At 42.6% G+C, this 12,885-nt stretch overlaps 1 protein-coding gene across 15 annotated transcripts in view; it reads left to right on the top strand.

Moving 5' to 3' along the window:
- The window catches only part of EXOC4 (exocyst complex component 4), a 391,280-nt gene that overhangs the window by 87,991 nt on the left and 290,404 nt on the right, over window positions 1-12,885 (top strand). The window lies entirely within an intron of this gene.

Below are 12,885 nucleotides of genomic sequence, written 5' to 3'. Positions count from 1 at the left end.
ACGCTGAGCAGCTGCTCAGCCAAAACTGCCTCTGTCTGTTGGTTGAGGCAAAGGACCTGGGTAGAGAGCAAGGTAGAAGCAAGTCGGATTGTGCCACAGGCTGATAAATAGACTGAAAATACGGTCCAGGTCTCTCTGATTCCTCGTCCAGGAGCTTATTACCGTCCAGTGTGGCCTCTTCTGGGCCTCCCTGTTTTATCAGTTGCAATTAAAAGTGACAAATCTCCTTGCTATATTGTCCAGTTAAGTGATATAATAACAAAGCTAATTCTTCAGATTTTGCTTTCCATCCCCTTTCTCTCATTTTTATCAACTCCTGTGGATGGTTTATTTTTTAATTTTTTTTTTTTTACTTTTTTTTGGGACAAATTCTGCTCCCTGGAAACCGTGCACACTAAAAAGGGGAGGGAGAACTCTTTTAAGTAACAGCTTCTTTATCCATTGACGATAGATTGGTGTCACACATCAATAAATAGGTAACTCTCATAGCTGCCGACATTATTAGATTGCAGAAGACAGTAAATTTACAGACTCCCTTGTGAGTCACAAACGTCTTACAAAAACAACCCTCACAAGTAATTATCTGAAATGGAGACAAGCTAATGCAGGTTTTGTCTCTTCGTTTTTGCCGTCATTTCTTATGACTCTTGTCCATGGTTAGAAGCCATTCAGTACTTTATTTTTATTTTTTTAATCTGTATATATGTTAAATGAACCGTAGCATAACTAGACATATAGCCTTAGTTGTTTGCAATGGCTTTACTGAGTCAGGTTTGCATGGCCAGCTGCAGTTGCGTGCCCGGAAGGATGGGCCTTGCAGGTGGGAACGTAATGGATTTTCGCATGAATGCACAGAAGCCTGAGATGGTAGGTAGTCCTTTCAAAAGCCGAGTTGAATTCGACAGTCGTACGTTTACGTAGGGTTCTGGGAAGTCCGAGAAGATGGTTTTAATTACTACGGTTGCATGAAGCGGTGGCCAGCGTTTCTGCAGCATAAATGAATTCATTTTTCATCTCTGGAATTTAGGAGCAGGAACGAAGGGGTGCGGTGGGTTTGGTGTAATCTCCGAGGACAGGATTTGCCGTGGTGGTGGCTGCTTTTCTTTTGAGGAAGCCAGCACTGAAATGGTAGCAGTATGGGCAGAGATGGGGAATTTATGTTGCAGCCATCTGCTTTATCTTGGCTCCACCCAGTGGTATTAGGCTGCCAGTTTCTCACGTGTTGCTGCGACTTCTGCTTGCGCGTAGGAGTTTATGTCGGCGGGGGAGTGACTCTGGTGGCTTTTGTAAGGGTTAAGATGCTGTACAAACCTGCTCTGCCTTCCCTTTCCTGCCCCGAACAACGTGGCTTTTGTTCCCGTTTCATCCACGCTAGTCCCTACGCTTAACATTGTTCAAATCTCCCTGTGCACCAGGAAAATGAATATTCCTAGAGCCAAAGCTGGAACCTGGAAACAAAGATCCAGCCCTCTGGACCAGTGCGTATTGCATTGGTTTTCTTTCAGTTTTCAACACAAAAAACCCCCCACCTCTGTTGTGCAATTGCAGTGTAACTGAAGAACATGATCATTAAAAATTGAGTATCTGATAGTACCCGTAGGATGTTGGTGTAAGCTGGAATTGCAAGGACCAGGCTCTAGGATTCCTGCTGTGGAAAATGTGGATGAATTCATGCCCTGTCTCTCAAGGAATAAAAGAGAGGACATTTTGCAGAGCTGCTTCCTCAGTAAGAGAGTAAAAGGCCGGACAAAGATGTCGTGGTTTTGGTCAGGAGGGGCTTCTTTCTGAACAACGGTACCAGTTTATTGTTTGCTTTAGAGAATATAAAAATAGGAAGTGTGTTTTTTCTTCTTTTTTTTTTTGGTCGAGCTTTTAGCTTTAAAATGGATTCCTGTTGCTATTGCATTTACCCTTCCTTTTGGCATCCTGAAGGAATGTTTTTACTGAAGGAAACAATGCCATGCATGATTGGGTTGGATATTGGAAGCCACATAGGGACTCCAGGAGCACTTAAGCTTTTCTGAGTAAACAAAAGCAGTGGTTGCAGGTCTCGCTGGAGAAAATTTATCTAAAATAATTTCTCTCAGATGAACACTTGCCGAATCAAATGTGTTTCAACAGGGTGCGGAGTACATTCAGGCTTCGTAAATGAAGCTTTGGGTTCAGCACGTCACAGTTTGGGGCCTGGGATGGGATTCCAGAAAGGAGTCCTGCTGTGCGATTGCCAGTAGTGTTTTTATGAGCAGTGGAATGACGCTACTTTTTGGCGTTGTGGAAAAAGCGGCGCTCACGTGGCATCACCTTTTGGTAATCAGCTTGCTTTTTTGCCTGCCATGAATATGGGAGGAAGACGGTGTCTCCCTGGGAATAGAAAGCCCCTTCCTTCTCCCTGCCCCTTCCTCATCCCTACATAGGAATTCATGTCATTGATCCCGGTGCTTCTGTTCGAAGTACAGAGCAAGAAATTTCTTCAAGGTCACATTTCTCCTTGAAGCTAATGATGGTGTTTCTCCTAATCCCGTTACAAGGTCCCTAGTATCATTAGATGCAAGCGTTACTGTTTAGCTTCATTTGAGAAGCTGATGAAAGGGGGAGGAAAAGGCTCCCTGATGCAGAAAGACATTCAAGTATCTCCTGTAATGGAACATGCTCGGAAACGTTATCATCTGCGTGACGCCGGCGTTTGGGTGGCCCAGTGCCGTACCTCGATAGCGATGCTGAAGGGTGCTTTAAAAGGAAGGAAGGGCTCGTGCACAAGAGCTTTGTACACCTTCCAGTTTTTTATCGTTTTTCCCCCCAAACCTTGAAAATGCGAATCTTCTCTATGCCATGAGCTCCCCCCTCTGGCATCAGTGTATTAGTAGTAACTTCTAAGACCCTGAAGCTTCGCAAAAACATATCTCTTCCTAGAATAAGTGGAAGGATGCTTTTTGGTAAAGCTTAGTATTGAACCTCCCGAACTAGGGAAACACCAGCACGCTGCTGCCGGCCCTGCACTGCAAGATGCTCCTGTCCGGTTAGGCAGGGGAGGAATGTAAAATCACGCTTATTGTAAGCGCGACAAAGAGGGTCTCCAGTTCTGACGTCCTTTCAAAGGTGTCAACGGCTGGGCTTGAAACGGTGGCTGCTGGGTTGATGTCAAAGGGGAAGGTGCCCTTTTATCACCATCTCGGAGGCCCTAGACCTGATCCTGCTGAAGCCTCGGCTTGCTGTCGCTGGTATTTAGCTGTTCTTCTGTGCAAACCTTTCACACGACTAATTTTATGGGCTGCTTCCATCTGTTAGGTGCTTCGCTTCTGGGCTACAGGTGTCGACTCAGATGAAGTCAGATCTTGTAGGATTTGAGCAATTAGAAAATGCTCACCTGTGTTTAAGGAGTCAGGGACGCAATTTCTGTTAGCGTGGTGCTTGTTATACAGAGCTGTTTGATACTCTGTCTTATTACTAAGACAGTCTATGAAAGCAGTAAGGTCTAAATTTCTTCAAGTTAATTTTGACAAAAGTTAGAGATTAAGTATGAATTTACAGAATGTCGGCTTTTTTCAATGCGACTTCATAGCCACCCTTGCTACATCTATTTAAGCCTTTTATATATAGTAGAGCAACAGTACTAGGTTTAGCTAGAGCAGATTTGCTTTTTTTTTTATTTTTTATCCTCTTTTACTCCTCCAGATTCCCAGCACTAGTTGGTAAATCGCTTTTGCGGGTTAATGCCTCCTATTACAGCTGTGCTTCAGGCAAAGGTGGGTGGAAGTTTCCTTACTCTCCCTCCTTTTCTCACGTCACTGTGACCAAGTGTTTAATTGGTTCGAAAGAGGATGAAGCAACTGGTATCTGAACAGTTGTTACACACTTCTCTTGACTTTTGTTGTTCCTTACACCCTTCTTTTCCCACTGTTTTATAGTGCCTGAAGGCAGAAGTCTGTCTCTGTAGTTCCCATTGCTAAATTTCTCTTAGGGCTTTGGGTTGCGAGTATAGTAGACGCCGTCACTGTACGTATTTTTTTTGTGACTGATTTTTCTATCCTGTGCAACATTGCTATAGTGAACCAGTAGTTGCTATAGCTATTATACAGCTTACTGGAAAAATATTTCCTCCTAGGATTAGGTGTAGCTGCTCGGTAAAAAAATGGTTTAGCCCTAAAGTCCACTTTCAAGAATTAATTCTATAGGAAGTCAGTGCAGTTCGGCATCCAGTTATACAAATATTCGGATCCTTCCAGTTTTTATGAATTGTCGTGTGTTATAGGGTAGGAAGACATGTGCTAGTTTGCTTGCCCTAGGGTCAAATTACCGTGTCCGGGAAATCCCTGGGTCCGTTCTTCTGGCAGCTCATCCCAGCGGCTTTACGACCCACCGTACAGCTAAGCGCTGTAGCGGCGAAGGTCTCTGGTCCTGAAGCTCCTTATTCAGCCTCCGAGATAATTCCCTGTGCAGCTGCTGCTCACTGGAATTAGAATTAAATCCTGGCTTGCATGAAATACTTCTTATTTTATAATGTTTTGGCATAAAGCGTCTTACGGGTCCGCCTTAGCTCTGTTTCTTGCTGCTGTACAGCCTGCTGCGTGACCGTAGAACGCGTGTACCGATAACGGAGCTGATGATATATCTCCAAACGGATTTAAATTGGAGTCCTGGTTAATTGGAATAAATTTCGACTCAGGTTTCAAACGGGGCTAGGACTTGCGTCCGACGTAGGCGTTCGGGCTTTGTATTTGCTGTACGGAGCCGGTAGGTACGAAAGCGTGGAGTCAGTTTTGGGCAGCACTGCGGGAGAAAAGTTGACATGTTGGAAAACCAGCGTATCCTACCCCTGAACCGGACCAGGCAGTTTTAGAGCCACAAAACTTTCCGTAGTGATGTTTGAAACGGGCAGCTTGGAGGACTTGCGGTTTGGGGCTAGCGGAGGATTTGGGAGGTTTGCAGGTGTTTCTTCCGAGGAGAATCCACAGGCATTTTTGTTCTTCCTCGCTGTAGGGATATTGCACATTTTTGTCAAGTGCCTGATTAAGTTTGACATTTGAAAATAGAACTTCACGCAGAAATAAGTACTGTACTTCTGAGTATTTAATTAAGATGTTTAGTTCCTGTCAAGGCTGGTAGTTTCTCTTTCCTGTTAAGGGCAATCCGTCTTCAACTGCTGAAATTTCAGAAACCTGTACTTAACCTTTAATCGTCGTTCCATTTACATAGAAATCTGATTAACAACTTTTAAAGTTCAGGAGCTGCGAGTAAATGCAATTAAAGCCCTTTTGGAGTCTGTTATTAAGAGCTGGCATTTAATGAAGACGGAGGGCACGCTACTCTTACCCGCCACGCTGTAGCGGGATGTCTTAAGCAATTAGTTGACGGCCCGGAATACACGAAGTGCCCTGTTTTACCCGGGAGTTAACACGGCTGGTATTTAAACAGCACGCTCCCTTTTCCTCTCTCCCGACGAGCCGGGTTGAGCTTGGCGCTGTTGGGCGGCCGCGTTGAAATCGCACGTTCCTGCCTTGGGACAGGGCAGGGTCTGCGAGGTGGTCGTGTGGCGGGCGCTGGACGCGGCCGGGCGTTTCTTCCCCGGCGTTTTGAACGCCTTTGGCTTTCTGAACCGCCTCTTCCCCGCCTCCGAACCGTGCAGAGCCGGTAAAGTTTACCCGAATTATAATTGCGGAGCAGGAACGTGCACTCGATTACCCGTCGGACGGTTGCGCTCCTCCCTGACCTTTAAGGTGCCCCCCGAACCGAAGCGAGCCCGCTCGGGCGGAAAGGCCGCGCTTCAAACTCGCGGTGAAACGCTTCGTTTCGTAYGGTCTGGGAAGCAGCTGGTAATTACGCCTTGCTGATGAAGTTTATTGCTTTCTGGACCATTTTAGAGTACAGTTGGCTAGTTATCCATGCGCTACGTAGTGCTGGACCATATGTATTATCCAGCTTATCATTAATCATATTGGAAGGACCGTGCGCTAAAGATGGTGCTTTTTTGCTTGTTTGTATATGTATCTAGCTGTGTATCTAGCTATATCTATACATCCATAGATATATCTATATTTATCTATAAGGATACACAGATGTAGTCTTTAAGCAGTCCCAGGCAATATAAGTTACTGCTCAGAGGCCAATTGGGTTTACTTGTCAAAATGATTTTTTTTTTTTTTGAGCCAAGCATTGTGCAATATTAAGCCAAAACCCCATAAACTATTTAAATGTGTAGTTCTCACTGATTCCAATAGTGGTCTTGCAGATGAAACCTCAGCTTTGCTATGCAGACATGCCCCCCCCCGTCATTCTGTTTTGGTGTTAGGGGCCCGACACTAAAACCACAAAGCAGCCTTGTTGCTTGGGTCATTTCTTTTAGCATAATCTCTATTTGCAGAACAGGAACGTGTCTGGAGAAAATTAAATGCCGTCCATTTGTTTTATGACCCAGTTAYTCAAGCTGACTATTCACAGCTTAAATAAATTTGCCATCAATATTTGTCCCTCTTCTGTTAAAATAAATAAAGCAGCAGAACCACTAGGAAAGCTGGAAAAAAAAGACAAGACTAGCTCCCTTTCTCTTTTTTGAAGCAAAGATAACTAAATTTCAGCGAAGGCATCTTAAAACTTTCTGCATTAATAAACTGAGGACGACCTTCATCACATACCTTTGAACGAGCTGATACCGTATGGTTGGTTATATGAATATTAAAGCCACTAAAGCTAAAAAGCAGTTGCAAGGCACCCTTGAAGACTTGGAGGCGACTCTGTTTCAGCATCATGGGCCTGCTCACGTCTTGCGGGAGATACGGTTACCTGTTGTGTTTTTTCAGCAGCTTTCTCCTCTAGCTGGTTATTTTCTGAGTCACAAGTATAAGTTAAGGTGAAACCCTGGACCAAACTCCCTCTCTTGGTAGGACGTGTAAGCTGTTGGAGCAGCTTGCATAAAGCCTGGGAAAATAAAATGAGCGCTGGCCAGCGTTTGCCCGTTCAAAGAACCTGCAGCCTGACGTGGCTGGCCATGACAGCACGTAACTCTTCTCCTTTTGCTGTGCTAGCAACCGTGGAGCCCGTTATATAAGTATATATATCTCGAGTGACTTCAGCTCGTCCATCCACCGAGTGTAATCAGAGCCTGTGGTGTTCCCTGCCTTGCTATAAAGTCCACGCTATGATAAAAGTAACCTGTGAAATGAAAAGATTCTGATTTTAAGCTCTCCGAAGCAATCTGAGCAGGTCTACCGTTCATTGTCAATTAAAACAGCTTTTAGGAAGTTGTGTTTTCTAAAGCAGTTTGGGGGTTTGTTCCAGCCCTCCCTTCCTCCCCGGAGGTGGAAGCACGTTCACAGATCTACGCTAATAGTTGCGCTAATTGACAATTAGCATTGATAATGAATGTGGTAGCATTGGCAGTGATAGCATTATCTAAATAGTTCTGTGGGCTTTTTTTCTTTTTACTTTTTCCCAAAAATGAAAAACAAAAAGCTTGCTTCTTGTACARTAATAGAATTGGGCAATGCCTTGAGAGAATTAATTCTTGAAGGGTTTTTATTATTGTGTTCCAGTTAAATTAATTTCACGGGCAGTGAGGATTAGATAAAGCAGGTTGTACAGCGTTAAACAATATTCATGGCACCTAAAAAAATTTGKTTTTTATTCTTTCAGACTTATGTTGCTTTGTCCTTTGTCATGTGTGCCATACGTGTACTCAGCCCCTGTTCTCTTGAGTTCTCTACCTAGCACAGTTTGTGCAGAAAGCTCGGTGGTCTTAAAATGCGATCGAACTGTTATTCTTTTTGTTGAATTCCGCAATTACTGCAGCCTTTTAATTATCAAGAAACTTGATACTGCAGATTACTGGGTAGTTAGCTATAGACTAGTCTCCCACTGAATTCCACTGCTTTCTTTGCCTTATTTTGGCACTTTGCTAGTAGTTACCTCCAGCCTCCAGAGCTTGAAGAAYGATGTCTCTTTTTATATGTTTACAAAGACGTAAGTGCATGTCGYAGTAGTGCATCCTACTTGAACTCCCAGGTTTTTTCAGGATTCATTTACAGTTGCCTTTGTTGCCCCCGAAGTCGTCTGTGGTTGGATGTCATCATTTCTCAGGGCTGTTGTGTCTTTCCCAATGCATGCGCTGTGATTTGCTGTCACCAAGCACTTCCTCACATCCCTGTTGAGCTGGGGAAACCGTAGTAAAATGTGACTGCTGTGGGATGTCCTGTTTCTACCAACTTTTCTCATTGAAAAGCTCATTAGCAAATCTGTCTTCTGCTCTGTAATCTCAGCTTCTCGTTCCTCCTGCTACGTCTAACGAAGATGTGACTGAGGAAATCTCCAAGGTTGATGCAGCTCCGAATGAGTCAACAGTATGTCAGTACAGCTGAAATGCCAGCATTTATGCAGCTGCCCGGTGTGTTAGAGCAGTAAGCTGAAAATAAAGCATATTTTCTATTGCCAGTACCACATAGCAAAGTACTGGCGACATTCTCAGATGCTGAGAGTGTTATTTCTGGGTGGGTTTTTTTGGTTTGGGTTTGTTTTTGTTTTTTGACTCTTAAAAACGTGAGTGAGGTCACCTTCATTTGAAGTTTCATGCATTTTGAGGCTACTGTGCATCTAGCTGCCCAGGGGTTGCACCCAGGCCTGGTCAAAGACGCCCCAGAAATATGTGTTCCGGAAACACAGGAGAAGAACTTTCCTCCAGTGCAAATCTGTCTACCAAACACAAGCATCAGCGGCAGCTGGTTTTCGTTCATGTTTCAATGGAAGCGGTAATTAAAGGAGATGTGGAGTAATAATGCTGTGAACATCCGTGGTTCCTTCATCCAGGAACCTGAGAGCTAGCAGTGTTGCGAGGGCATATTAAGAGTCGCTGATGATAAGGCCAAAAGGAACTATTGTGATCTTCTTGTCTGACCTCTTCCATAAAACAAGCCATAGTAGTTTCTTGAACTAATTTCTATTTGAATGAGGGCACATCCTTTCGAAAGGCATCCAGTCTTGACTGGGGTGGAGGGGAGTCAGTGATGGAGAATGCACTGTAACCTTTGATTTAAGTGGGTAATTACACTCTCCAAATGTATGCCTAACTGTTAGTCAAAGCCTCTCCAGCTTCAACTTTCCTCAGGCTTTGGATTTTTTTTATAAATTCATTAGTGAAGATTTTTTTCATCAGTTTTGAGCTGTGTTATGTGCTTGCGCACTGCTCTAGTAACCTCATAGCCTGCTCTTTGCTAAGCTAATAAGACCGAGCTCATGACTTCTTGGTGTTTTGCTGTAAGTCATGCCCTCCAGCCTTTTAATAACTCTCGTGCTTCTTCTTGCCTCCTCTTTCTCTGTTTATGAATGCCAAGTTTCGTCCACTGTTCCAGGTGTGAGGGCAAAGGCAGAGGCATGCCGTAAACTTCACTCCTATCAAATTTAGCCATTTTTCATTAGTTAATTTATTTCCATCGCCACAGTGGGAAACACTCTGCTGTTGTTTGTCTTCAGTGTTCCCAAATCTTCTGAGTTGCTGCTTATCCAGTAGTCCCATAGGTTTGGCCTTCATTCTTTCCCCCTAGGTGTAGAAATCTGCCTCTGGTGATGCTGAAATGTTATGTTAATGGTCTGTTCCCTTTTTTATTTACTGTTCTCCCCCAAAATAGGGACAAGAACAAGTCTGGTCCATTCAGTGCAGAAAGGGTTGCTGCAGCCACTCGTGTACGTGCTTTCTTTCCCTGATTAAGCTTCTTTAATAACTATTGTTTTAAAAACCAAGATGGACCAAAGTTAAGCTGAAAATTAGAAGATCTCTAACCAATAAAAGAGAARGAAAAGTTCTGGAATAGGCTTTCACTTGGAATATAGAGGACAAAGGAAAAATGAATCTAGATTTCTGGGACTTTGCATAATCCAATACTGGTGATTTCCTCATTTCTAGTTGGATGTTAAAGGTCTTTTCAGTAGCCTGCTGACATTTCTTATAGTGGATGCTGTGTTGACTTCTATTGTTTCATTTTTTTTTCTCAGATCCTTTGTGGAAATATAACTGTATCTTCCTCTGTTTATTTAAAACTAAATTTGTCATCTCAAAAATATCGGTTAGCCAGGATCTGTTTTCGGTAAATCCATGTTGATGGACATGAATTGTGTTATTCTTCTTTAATTCTTTTTTTAAATAGAGTCCTCTATCATCTGTTCTGTTATTTTGTCTCAGATCGATGCTAGGTTGAGAGGCCAGTAATTACCTAGGTCATCCCATTTACCCTTGTACAGTTCTGGGTACCGTGTTAGTTTTCATTTAATCTTTTGGAACCCCCAAAGATCTGAAGACAAACTGAAAATCAACATTATGGTGTAGAGAGCTTTTTGGACAGCTTTAAAAAAAATACATCAGTATATTTTATATAGATCTGGAGACGTTGGTAGCTACTGTTCAGTAGCTTCCCAAGTTCGTGTTGGAATGCAGCAATGTTGAAGTATTCAGTTGTCACTTCATGGTTGTTGCATATGAGAAATACGTTAAACCAGCAGAGTTTTGTGAATTGTCTTCCAAATTTTATCAAAATTCAGATGGTTGTTTTTGACATAAATGTCTTGGGATCTGCTTAGCTAAAATATCTTTTTCTCAAGGTCCTATTGCTGCTTAAGTCAGCAGAGGTGCTTGAGATGGAATCGTCTCAAAGGAGAATTAATGACAGAATGGTAGTATTTTAGGAAGAGATCTTCAGTTTTAAAACTGTCTCGTTTTTCTAGTGGAACAAGCAATTCAGCCCACAGCATCCATCTTAATTGAGAATTTGTGAGGATGTGAAATATCTTTTAATTGATGGAATGGAGCCTATTCAGAGCTCAGGCCTCCTATCTAAAAACCTCGGAAGAGACAGAAGTAATGAATGAATTGAGCTGTCACCCTGTGGCCAGGCCTGTTTTACTGTCCCGGTTTCATTCATAGGTCAAACTTGAGCTTGATAAGACAAAGTGACTTGCACAACTTCTCGTGGGACTCGGCCAAAAAATGAAAACCAAGATATGGAGAGTCGCAGCAAGTGCAAGCAGCAGTCAGACGTGTAAACACGTCTCCTGCCCCAATTTGCTCCTGCCCAGTTTGCTCCTGCCCCACTGTGGTTCGGAGRGATGGTGTCCTGCAAGCTGTTACCAGATCAACGTGGTAACCAGACTGCACATACTGATGTGACCTTTTGAAATTTGAGAATTGAATTAGGCCTCCAAATCCATAAATATTGCCTTTTTAATAAAACATTTTATCTTCATTTTCCTTCCCAAAGAGCAGTTGGGTAAAGAGTGCTTTGTTCTCGTGCTTTATGTACAGCTTGCTTTGCTTGACATTGATGTAAATATACTACATGGATGGCAGAATTCAACCACTGAACAGAAAGTCAGAAGTCCTTGTTATAGATGAATGGGATGTTGCAAACTTTGCAGTCACTCATAAATCTTGCTGTACATGCATGTGATTAATGTCTAACAAGGTTTTTGATTGATGGCTGAGCAACTGCCACTAAAGTGTTATGGGACCAAATCATGAAATCTTTTACATTATTGTTAGGGAAAGCTCCTATTTGCTTTGATAGGCAGAAAAATGCCTGTTTTTTCTTTTCTTTTAAGTGGGTTTTAAAGTTCTAGCTTGCTGCAGCTTTTAATAAGTACATGACCAGGCCACAACTTCTGCCACTGAAATATGATGCTTATTAAAATCACATAGAAGGACTGAGAGCAAAGCAGCTGGGTATCTTGGGCCGTCTTGGCGCACAGAATAAGTTGGAGTCAGTGACGTTGGGTGGAAGGCTGTGCGTTACAGAAGCTAATGAGACACTAAAACTTCAAGGTATTTTTTCAGGCAAGTAGCTGGCAAGATTTTAAGACTGTCCCACACGTTAATAGCATCGCTTTAAAATTATAAGGGTTTGAATCTCCCTGCTGCGGTTATGAGGCAAATGTACTATGCATTGAAGACCTCTCCTTCTTAACTTCTCTCCCGCTTGATGGTGTGCTGTCACGTGTCACCCCTGCTCGTATAGTTAATGACCTTGTTCTGAAGAAGTGGTGTAAGTGTTGAGTACGGGATAGCRGAGCAGAAAGAGCATTGATCTGGTCTGGTGCAGTTTCCACTATGCTTAAATTTTATAACTTGAACTATGAGAACAGTTATCAAACTCAACAATTTTCACTGCACCTCTTGACTTTTTCTGAGTCTCGTGTCCAAGCATCCTGCTCTGCCTCCCTAGTTAGCAATTTTCTCCTCTTTCTGATGTGTCTGTTATGAATATCTACACAAGCTGATCTTTTACTTCTCTATTTTACTTTTATCTCTCTATTTCACTTTTTAACTAACAGGGGCAGTTCATCATGGTGCTAGCTCAAATCTCTGTTGGCTTGTGGTAATGTAATTGTGGCATTATTGCAATTGTGGAGTTACGTATTACATGCTTCGTATTTCATAGTGCTGGATATGAAGTGGCTTCAGAATCATGGGATCCATTATAAATAGGTTTAATCTATGATAGGAGAACAAGTTGCTAAGTGTTTCTTTTTTTAACTTGGTTAAGTTGGAGGGTTTAATTACATTTTTGTGACGATTTTAGGGTTGTTAATTCAAGTAGGCAAGATGAAATGCGAATGCAAGAATACAAACACAGTTGGTACATTACTGTTAAAAATTAGTGCGGCGATTGTTTTTACTCTTAWCAATAAGCGTGCATTTAAAAAGCTTGTGTGCAGGTAAAGTTTTAATTGAGGTCTTTTTAGGAGTTGAAATCAAGTTGTTTTGTGTTTGTATTTTTTCCAAGCCATCGTGAATTGTTTCTAATTAGGGGCATGATACCATTTGCTGAGATATTTATTCCTAYGTAATTGGTTTAAACATGGACAGCACCGTACTGATGTATTCTTCTCATTACAGACAGCGCTCTTTGACTG

Source organism: Apteryx rowi, unplaced genomic scaffold (assembly GCF_003343035.1).
Source record: "Apteryx rowi isolate R43461 unplaced genomic scaffold, aptRow1 scaffold_9, whole genome shotgun sequence".
Taxonomy (NCBI): domain Eukaryota; kingdom Metazoa; phylum Chordata; class Aves; order Apterygiformes; family Apterygidae; genus Apteryx; species Apteryx rowi.
Note: the sequence above shows the minus strand (reverse complement) of the source record. Positions and strands in the feature narration are given on the sequence as shown.